The sequence below is a fragment of the Pyxicephalus adspersus genome, chromosome 4 (genome assembly GCF_032062135.1).
Source record: "Pyxicephalus adspersus chromosome 4, UCB_Pads_2.0, whole genome shotgun sequence".
Classification (NCBI taxonomy): domain Eukaryota; kingdom Metazoa; phylum Chordata; class Amphibia; order Anura; family Pyxicephalidae; genus Pyxicephalus; species Pyxicephalus adspersus.
In genome coordinates this window covers 6,229,661-6,240,936 of record NC_092861.1, presented here as the reverse complement: position 1 = coordinate 6,240,936, position 11,276 = coordinate 6,229,661, and positions in this window count along the sequence as shown.

The following is an 11,276-nucleotide window of genomic DNA, read 5'->3' as shown; positions in this document are numbered from 1 at the left end:
TTTGACAGGTCACAGGTAACACAGAGGTATCTTTCTATAGTAATATTGGTTGCAGGTTTTGGTAAATACAGATTTTTGTACATGAATAAATATAGATTTTTTGTGAAAAAAATAAGACATCCCCTGAAAATAAGCCCTAATGAGATTTCAGAGGTAAAATAAATATAAGACACTGTCTTATTTTCGGGGAAACACGGTATATTTTTCTAAAACACCTCCCTAGTGTGGTAAATTTTAAAACAGGGAGCAGCACAGAGTCCAACGTCACATACCTATTTTGTATTGGAATAGATACAGGAGTTTGTATGGAATTCAATACAAAATATTTGAATTTCCCGCCACGCCCCCGTCGACAGAGGCATGCACCAATGTTAGGAATCGCTGAGGGACGCGTACCTGAATGCACAGCATTCTAATTCTTCCCAAATTTCAATGCAAAAAGCGTTACATTTTTTTGCATGGAAATGTATTTTTCATTTTAGGCTATATCTAAATTTCAGGCATAACACACCGACATATGTCCAATATTTATTAAATTTATTAATAAACTTTAACTAAAAAAACACAGAAAAAAAATCTGTTAAACAATAAAAAAAATATGTATAATGTAATAGAGCTGTACAGTAGCTTATATAATATATAAATAATAATGTATTTGACTCAATACAGCTATTTTGTATTGAATCCAATACAAAATGATTAGAATTTCCCGCCCAGACTCCCGCATGCACCAACATCATCAGGAATCGTCTCTGCACATGCCGAGTGAAGACAAAAGAGAGAAGACGCCTCTGGAGGAGCTGCGGGGACAAGGTAAGTGTTTTTTTTAGTTGTAATCTGATTGTCATACAATGTTGTATGACAATCAGATTGCACTGTAACGCTTGATTCTATTTTCAGCTACCCCAAGCCTAGTTCAGCAAGTTTTTTTACCCCAAACTAGGCCCAGGGTAATCGCCCAGTAGGTAATGTAGTACAGTACAAAGGTCAGGCAAAGTATTAAGCCAACTAATGCTGCCTATACCTCCCAATTATTAATCAATTACTTGGTTTATACCATGTGCCATCTACCTCGCCTATCTGCTTTAACCACCAAAAGCGGAAAAGCTCATCCTTACTTTGGTATATTGGTTGGGGAGTAGCATTGATCTTGCAAAGAATGGGAGTTTCAAATCAATGGGAAATTGATTGGAAATGGATAATTTCTGATAAATTTGGGGTATTAGAGATATTAACCAATGTATGGCCATATTAAGTATAGAAGGTAACAAAGAAATAATCAGAAGTGTAACAGAAATTTACACCCAGCAACTTTTGCTAAATGTATTCAGTTTCACCAAACTTCACCTTTTATGTAGGAATGGCTGGCCCCCAGTTAGGTGGGGCTATTTAGGTGCCCTAGTCCAGCTAGGAGACATCTTCAATGGTTCAAATCCATAATCAATCGTTAACCATTGGAGACATTTCCTATGGTTCAATCAATAATTATTCATTGGAAATATCTCCAATGGTTTACATTGAAAATGTCTCCAACTATTTTGCAAAAACTGTGGCATGTCCTCTTAATGGACCCTAAAAAAGCAAAACTATTAGTCTATTTTCAGGTTCAACCCTCAAATCTAGGGTAGACAAAAAAAGAATAAGTATGTTTAAGTGTGTGCAAAGTAGAATTTTTCTTACGTTCTGTTCAGCTACAAATGTTTTCTGTAAGTGAATCAATAATTTTAACTCTACTGGGGTCTGGAATCCTTTTCTCCTTGATGGGTTGAACATCTAATCTGTTTTTTGCCGATTACTGATTGCTTATCAAAGTAGAATATCACCTCTCACGAAAATTAACCTACCTGCCGGTCTGATAATGTCAGTATTTTTTAAGTCAAAAGTGGTACATTGTTTTGCATGGAAATTTGTTGTTTAATATTGTAGGCTTGTAGTTGTTGGGAATAATTCCGGTGTATGATAAAGTTTGAAACACAAATCATAAATTATAATATAATAAATAATTATAAATATTAATTATAACAAATAATAAAATAATATATTAACAAGAAAATTTACTTTAATAATTTACATTTTTCACCATGCCACCCCTCCCCAGAGTACCGACGCTTCACGCATCATGCGATGCCAGGGGACACAGAAGCCGGCTGGCTTCACTGGAGGATGCCGCTGGATCAAGGGGAGCAGGTAGGATTTGTACAATGCTACCCCTGGAGTATTTTTTTTGTCATAATCACACCCTCTGGGTTTGGGGGGTATTTGTCCTAAAGCTGCAAAAGTAAAACTGTGAACATCAAATTTATATTCTGTTCCCACATGGTAGAAAAAAAATTACTACACAAATAAAAAATTACTACAAGCAGAAACCAAGTTGATTTTCCTACTTAAAGCCTTCTTAAATCACTTTCTGGGCTTAAATGATATATATACATATATATATATATATATATATATATATATATATATATATATATATTTATCTCTCTCATATATAATTATATATTAATATATAATTTTTTTTTGTTTATTGGATTAGATTTAGGTTTATCAGTTTTCTGTAAACATAAAAAGATAAAAACCTAAAACATGAAGTGCTAATTCCTTCTTACAAGCCACAAGTACAAGTTTTTAAGTATCTTCTATGCCTTCAGTGATAATAAAAAAAAGATAATATGATAAGGCAATAATAATATAAATGGATCTATTTATAAAGCAGTGTATCGGTGATTCCCTCAAAAATTGCCTGGTAGAGAATCAATTACTGCCAATGAAACACATGGACCTGGAAGATTCTCATGAGGGAATGTTTGAGGGAATGTCTGATTGTTTTATTATTGGAGCGCAAAGAGTTGCACACTCTGAACTTTCAGCATAATAGAAATTTATTTAGAGCTTCTTGAAAAAGTAAAAGAAAAGAGGTCCAAAATAGGTAAATACATTTTAATCTTTTTGTACACTTTTTTATAAAATAGTCTTCTTTATAGCACTTATTTACAAAATAGGCTTCCATTTTATAATACACCGTTAGGTAACAACCTGGCTTCTTAACAGCTGACATAAGATGTGTCTCCTTCAGGATCCAAACATTTGCTGGATGATCCAAGGAATGTTTGCATTTCACTTGTAAATGATAGCAGCATGAACAGTTCTTTGCTGTCTGGACTGAAGCCTCCAGGATTGTCTGAAGAGGCAAAGAGCTAGCTTGAAGATATTTGCTTATAGAAATAGCTTCAGTAATGCTAAGTACTTTGAGGTTAGGGTGCTCGCTACTGAATGATTTATTGGACATCATTAAATGCTTGGCCACATCTGATAGAGGCAACCGATTTTTGGGCCCCGCGACAACGAGACTTGGACATTATAGCAAGGCAGAACCGGACGGTCTGAGAACCTAAATTCAAGGACCTACACAGTCATCTTCATCATCTAGACCCGGAGGATTGGCTAGGATCTGCCGTAGAAATTCCAGGAATGTCCAGGGTCATCTCCATTTTGCCCTTGCAAATCTGGTAAAAATTCAGTTGGGAAGGTTTCCATCACCTCACTGTGTGCCATTTTAGCAAATATTTTCTCAGAGTAGGATCAAAGCCATATGACACTAATGTTCGGACAATTTCCAAACAATTGTTCTCTACTGCGTCATAGATTGTCCTGATTCCATCTTCTGGGCTGCATTTTACATCTACTGTATGTGATGGATGATGGTTTGCATCCGTTTTCTTTTTGGCAACCCTGGAAAATTTTTAACACATACATAAAATACCTATTCACCCAGCCAAGTCAATATCATTTCCTAGGAAATGAAGGAAGGCCCTTTAATGCTTACTTTTCCTCTGTACAATACATGGCTCCCTACATGAAGTGAAGAAAAGTAGCCACCCAGGGACAATATGGACTTGAATAGACGTATGAAGATAGGCTTTCATGAGTGAACCTGGATGATCCAGCAAACCTCCCAAGACAGTCTTCACCAGTCTTAGAGAACTTTAATAAATCAGGCCGAATGTGCTATGCATAGATTTACCAAATATAATAAAAAAAGGGAAAGCCATCAAATGAATTTGTATGCAGTGATATATTACATATCTATTCTTGAATCTGGATTCCTTTAAATATTCAACTGACCATATACCACACATACTCGAGTATAAACCAATATTTAGAAAAAAATCTGAAAATGTTATAAGAAAAAGAATCTTTGTTTATAATTTCATTAGATCCTGTTCATTTTATCAGCGTATCAGCAAATACTATAAGCAGGCTAGGGCTACAATGACACTACAGATGCCACTGAAGCCTGAAAGTGGAATTATAAATCTATATATTACCCTAACTGTTAGATACAATATAGTATTTTATAGAACATATTAGTTAAATAAATGAATACTTTTGTATAACATTTGTCAATTATACAGTAAAAATAAATATCAAAAGTGAACAGCCCTCTACCCTTAACCCCCCTTTATTTTTCTTTCTCCCTTGTTACGCTGACAGTTGAGTTCGGGGGTCCTTGTGGAAGCTTGTTAACCTAATGCCTTGCTGTAGCATTATTTTAGTGCCAGCAGGAGTAAACTACTTATGGAATAACTATATATGTTGTTGTATATGCTTCATTGACATGTTATCACTTGTTAAGATGTTATACTATCAATGAATATATAATTCTATTTTGACATTGCTCATGACTATTTTGTACCTTGGTAATTGTATTAAGCTATTGCTGCTATGTACAAAATGGTATTTTCTATATTGTAAAACTAAATATGAAAAATCTAAATTTCCATTAAAACATAAAAAAGCAGTCTATTTTTAAATGTATTGGCCCTTAATTTAGTAAGAAATATGTAAAAATATGGTAAATTAAAGTTGCCTAACACCTTTTTTTATTCAATCCAATGTAAAAATTTAATACATTTTGGGTAAAGATTTGGATGAAAACATTTAGCAATATACCCTACTGAGCAATTTTAAGTTACCCAAACCTCCTATCATTGGCGTGACAGAAATCAATGACTTCTGGGTTTCGGAGCGTATCCCTTGTCACCAATCATTCCATGTTTCCTCTGGGTAGTGGGCCCAATAAACAATGGAACCATTTATAATTTCCAGATTAAAAAAACAAATGGGATCAATTTACTAGATAAAAATGAAAAAAAAAAAACATTACAAATAATAAAATATCAGGTAAGGAAGTGCTCATTGATGGTCTGAATATTACAGCGACAAGATGATAATTGGGAGGCAATGGCTGAAAAAGATTTTTTTTTCAGGATCCCTAAGTGTTATTTGAAATCCCTAAGTGTGCTTTTGAAATCACAATAAGCAGCAGCAAATAGGGAGGGATAAAAATGAAAAAGAAAATTAAAAGGGGCCATTCATTGTTTGTTACAGAAACATTTTCTGTCATTGCAAAATATTGAAATTGGGAAGTTAAAAATGTAAAAACTTTGCTACTATTGCAATATCATACTGAATACGGTATGTGTATACCTAAGCAACAAATACAAAATAAAGTTGTTTATTTTTCCCTTTTTGTGTTTTTCTTTCTTGACATTTTGTTGCTCACCATTCACTAAGTTACACCTAAAGCCCTCTAATCATACCAAACTGTGTGATGAAAAAGTTCAATGATGTTGTGTATTTGACTAGATGTGTTTTAGATATGGCATCCAGGTACCAATAAAACGTTTGTGGGTGAGTATCTAAATGTAAGGTGGCCTCTGTCTTATCTATTATCATAAGTGACTGAAGGTATTTTAGAAGTTGTGTGATAGTATGAGAAAGTGGTTCCAGCCAATTCTTCAGAATACATTTTTTGGCCATCAAGAGGCAAAAGTGTTTAAATTTTGAGACTGAAACCTGATTGTCAGAGCCTGTAGGTGATACCTGAGTATCATTCTCATGAAAAATGCAAGATGTGGCGTTAATTGGTAAGTGTGGCCCGTGACTGTTTCCAGAAACCCAAAGACCAATGTCTAGAATGTTCAGATATGGAGACAGTCCCACAATGTGTGTTCCAAGGGGGCCATGGGTAAAGTCCATTTAGGACAGGCAGTCAACCGACTTAGAGTAGAGTGGTATTTAGTTTTTAAATTGAAGGCATGAAAGTATGATGGCTGACTACTGCTGGATGCTGTACTGCCACAATCCAGACAAAGAGTACACAAGAAAATCATTCTCTAAGCATTTCTGAAGAAACAATGATACCTGACTGACACTGTTCAGTAGATCTATACAACAATGTGCCTTATTTACTTCACACTGAAGATGTATTAACATTCACTTTAATGGTGCTTATGTTTTAGTACAAAATACATGCACGTACAATGTTAATTAAATTAGTACTCATAACTCAGGGACTGTACGTGTTAGGGAAAAACTGATTTAGATGTTTAATGTTAAATGTTTTCATTTAATTTGTGGGTTCTCTTTCAATATATAATTATATATTAATATATAATTTTTTTTTGTTTATTGGATTAGATTTAGGTTTATCAGTTTTCTGTAAACATAAAAAGATAAAAACCTAAAACATGAAGTGCTAATTCCTTCTTACAAGCCACAAGTACAAGTTTTTAAGTATCTTCTATGCCTTCAGTGATAATAAAAAAAAGATAATATGATAAGGCAATAATAATATAAATGGATCTATTTATAAAGCAGTGTATCGGTGATTCCCTCAAAAATTGCCTGGTAGAGAATCAATTACTGCCAATGAAACACATGGACCTGGAAGATTCTCATGAGGGAATGTTTGAGGGAATGTCTGATTGTTTTATTATTGGAGCGCAAAGAGTTGCACACTCTGAACTTTCAGCATAATAGAAATTTATTTAGAGCTTCTTGAAAAAGTAAAAGAAAAGAGGTCCAAAATAGGTAAATACATTTTAATCTTTTTGTACACTGTTTTATAAAATAGTCTTCTTTATAGCACTTATTTACAAAATAGGCTTCCATTTTATAATACACCGTTAGGTAACAACCTGGCTTCTTAACAGCTGACATAAGATGTGTCTCCTTCAGGATCCAAACATTTGCTGGATGATCCAAGGAATGTTTGCATTTCACTTGTAAATGATAGCAGCATGAACAGTTCTTTGCTGTCTGGACTGAAGCCTCCAGGATTGTCTGAAGAGGCAAAGAGCTAGCTTGAAGATATTTGCTTATAGAAATAGCTTCAGTAATGCTAAGTACTTTGAGGTTAGGGTGCTCGCTACTGAATGATTTATTGGACATCATTAAATGCTTGGCCACATCTGATAGAGGCAACCGATTTTTGGGCCCCGCGACAACGAGACTTGGACATTATAGCAAGGCAGAACCGGACGGTCTGAGAACCTAAATTCAAGGACCTACACAGTCATCTTCATCATCTAGACCCGGAGGATTGGCTAGGATCTGCCGTAGAAATTCCAGGAATGTCCAGGGTCATCTCCATTTTGCCCTTGCAAATCTGGTAAAAATTCAGTTGGGAAGGTTTCCATCACCTCACTGTGTGCCATTTTAGCAAATATTTTCCCATAGTAGGATCAAAGCCATATGACACTAATGTTCGGACAATTTCCAAACAATTGTTCTCTACTGCGTCATAGATTGTCCTGATTCCATCTTCTGGGCTGCATTTTACATCTACTGTATGTGATGGATGATGGTTTGCATCCGTTTTCTTTTTGGCAACCCTGGAAAATTTTTAACACATACATAAAATACCTATTCACCCAGCCAAGTCAATATCATTTCCTAGGAAATGAAGGAAGGCCCTTTAATGCTTACTTTTCCTCTGTACAATACATGGCTCCCTACATGAAGTGAAGAAAAGTAGCCACCCAGGGACAATATGGACTTGAATAGACGTATGAAGATAGGCTTTCATGAGTGAACCTGGATGATCCAGCAAACCTCCCAAGACAGTCTTCACCAGTCTTAGAGAACTTTAATAAATCAGGCCGAATGTGCTATGCATAGATTTACCAAATATAATAAAAAAAGGGAAAGCCATCAAATGAATTTGTATGCAGTGATATATTACATATCTATTCTTGAATCTGGATATATATATATATATAAATATATTTTACCATACATATTTCAGTTTTTTTATGTTGATAACATTCTTTTTAGGAAAGTTTTAGCAATGTGTTTCTTTTTATCATATTTTTGTTATATTATTTTATTATATAATATAAATATAATAAATTATGGAATTTGTTTTAGGAATTTATGTGTTAGCAATATCTTTGAATTGTGCCAATAAAGGATACCTGATTAGCTCATAACTTAAAAACCCAAACTTTTTGGAAATTGTGGGTTTTCTTTTGAATCTTTTAATTTTATTGAGGGAGTGGTGGACCCTCTGTGTCACCAGCCCAGTGGGTGGGGACGTACACAGGGCGCAGAGTCTAAGCAACAGCCCGGTCTTCTCCAGAGCCTCTAGAGGTGAAGATGCTGTGTAGTGGGATGCTGCCAGGTTGTGGCCCCTGTGACTGCTAACTAGCAGGAATAAAGCCTAGTGCCGAATCAAGAGCCAGGGAATGATTAGACAAGCCAAAGGTCAGGGCAGGCTGTGATCAGGAATAGTCAGGAAACTAGCCGGGGTCGGTACACTAATAAGTAAGGAGCATGAGGCACAAACTGGAATAGTGGAAACCTAGGAGCAGAACCAAAAGGAATTCCTTGTCCAGGCAACTTCCTTTTGCCAGTCATTTCCTTAAAAAGGGGATGTCATGTGAGGAATATGAGTCATGTGAGCCGCAGACTCCTAGCCCACCAGAAGAGGGAGTGCTAGTGAAGAGACATTCCCAGATGTTGTTCAGGTGCCTGCCAGCAGATGGAGTGCGCTTGCAGAACACTCTAGTTCCCTGAGGTAAAGGAGCAGCTGATCAAGAATCACATGACCTGGACCAGGAAGCTAGCAGAGACTTGAATCCTGAAGCAGAGTTGGTGCTGGCAGCAGGGGAACGCAAAGTAAGAGAGCTCGAAGGAGGCACAGATCCCCTGGACTTGCGAAGATCTGTGACAATGGGAAAGTGTTAGCAATGACTTTGTATTATACCCATTACAGGATATTGGGGTAGCTTAAGTCTACAAAGAATCACTTACTAATTTAAACATGGAATTCAGCAACCAAACCTTGAAAGAATTTGCCTTAGTTGGATTCTCCCATAACATGCAGATATGTATATTAAGTTTTGCTGCGTTATTACTGATGTATATTTTTAAAACTTTGGAAACATTTTCCTTATTGCTACTGTCCTTGTCAGTCCTTAACTTCACCTCTCTATGTATTTTTTAATCTGCAATTTATCATTTATAGATTTAGGTTATTCATCCACCCCACTACCAAAAGTACCCATAGATATATTTTCAGTTAGAAGGACAATCTCTGTTGCATCATGTATGATGCAAATAAACACCGGAATATTTTTGGGGAGTGCTGAGCCTTTTTATATTGACACTGATGTCGCCTTCCAAATGTCTGACCAAGCTCATACCTATCAGGCCTCTTGCTCTCTCTACTCCTGAGGTTGCAGCATCTGTTCCCAGTCACTATACTCATTTCAAGGATGTCACAATAGACCTCGTTCCTAACTCCACATCTCCAAGAGGTCGCGTATACCGCCTCAGCCTCCCTAAGACCGATGTCCTCTTCCCCTGCCGGGGCAGGGTTTTTCTTTGTTCAGAAAAAGGATGGGGCTCTCCGGCCATGCATTGATTACCGCGATCTGAATGCCATCACCATCAAGAACCGCTATCCCCTGCCACTCATTCCTGAGCTCTTCGACCGTCTCCGTGGTGCACAGATCTTTGTGGTGCACTAGACCTCAGAGGTGCATACAATCTAACCGGATCAAAGAGGGGATGAATGGAAAACAGCATTTAACACCAGGGATGGGCATTATGAATACCTTGTGATGCCCTTTGGTCTCTGCAATGCCCCAGCATTTTTCCAGCATTTTGTTAATGAGATGTTCCGAGAAATGACAGAAGTGCCTGTTTGAACTTCCCCAGTTACCCTTCCTAAGTTACATTGTTTCTAAAGAGGGCCTCTCCATGGATCCGGAAAAAGTTGCAGCTATTTCTAACTGGCCTCTGCCTTCCAGTCTTAAGGCTACTCAGAGCTTCCTGGGTTTTACAAACTATTACAGACAGTTTATCAGGACTTACTCCACCCTTGTAGCTCCCATCACGACTCTGACCCAGAAGGATGTGGACTTCTTTCTGGCCCAGCTCTGGTTAGGCCAGATGTCACCAAGCCCGTCTCCACTGAGGTTGATGGCTCCTCTGTCGGAGTGTAAGCTATTCTCTTCCCAACCCCCACTGGAGCCAGACCTCCCTGTGCCTTCTTCTGAAGGTAATTTTTGCAGTGGAAAAGAATTACTCAACTGGCGACAGGGAGCTCCTAATCATCAAGCTAGCTCTGGAGGAATGGTGATACCTCTTGGAGGGTTCCCCTCACAAGATCACTATTTTTACTGACCACAAGAATGTCCAGTACTTGCAATCAGCTCGCCGCCTCAACCCCCAGGAAAGCTCGTTGGTCTTTATTCTTATCTTGGTTTGATTTTATTATTATGTTCAAACCTGGTTTTGCTAACTCCAGAGCTGATGCTCTTTGATGCTCCTTGGACGTACAGGACTTCGAGACTGCTGTGCAGCCAGAATTTAAAATCCCTCCAGCTCACATTCTAGCCTTGACCTCTATCCAGGAGTCCACTGTTCCTCCAGGCCAAACCTTGGTGCTATCTCAACTTCTCACAAGGATGTCACAATGGGCACATGATTCCAAACTTTCTGGTCATCTGGGCGTGCATAGAACGTTCACATTTCTCTCTCAACAGTACTGGGGGCCTAATCTTTATAAAGATGTGACTATGTCAAGGTCTGTGCTATCTGTGCTCAAACGAAGTCTGCCACCTGTAGGACCACTTCGTCCACTACCTATTCCCACAGAACCATGGTGTCATCTATCCTTGTACTTTATTACGAATCTCCCACCTTCAGATGGCTGTACGGTTATCTGGGTAGTCGTGGACCGTTTTTCTAAAATGGCCCACTTTGTACCTTTCCCAGCTTTGCCATCCGCTGCAGCATTGGTGCCAATTTTCCTTCGGGAAATTTTCCGACTTCATGGTATGCCCACTAATATTGTGTCAGATCAGGGGATGCAGTTTACTTCCCGCTTCTGGAAAGGCTTCTGCAAATCTCTTTATATCTCTGCAGACTTCTCTTCAGCCTATCATCCACAGAAGAATGGGCAGACAAAGGGAATTATCCTT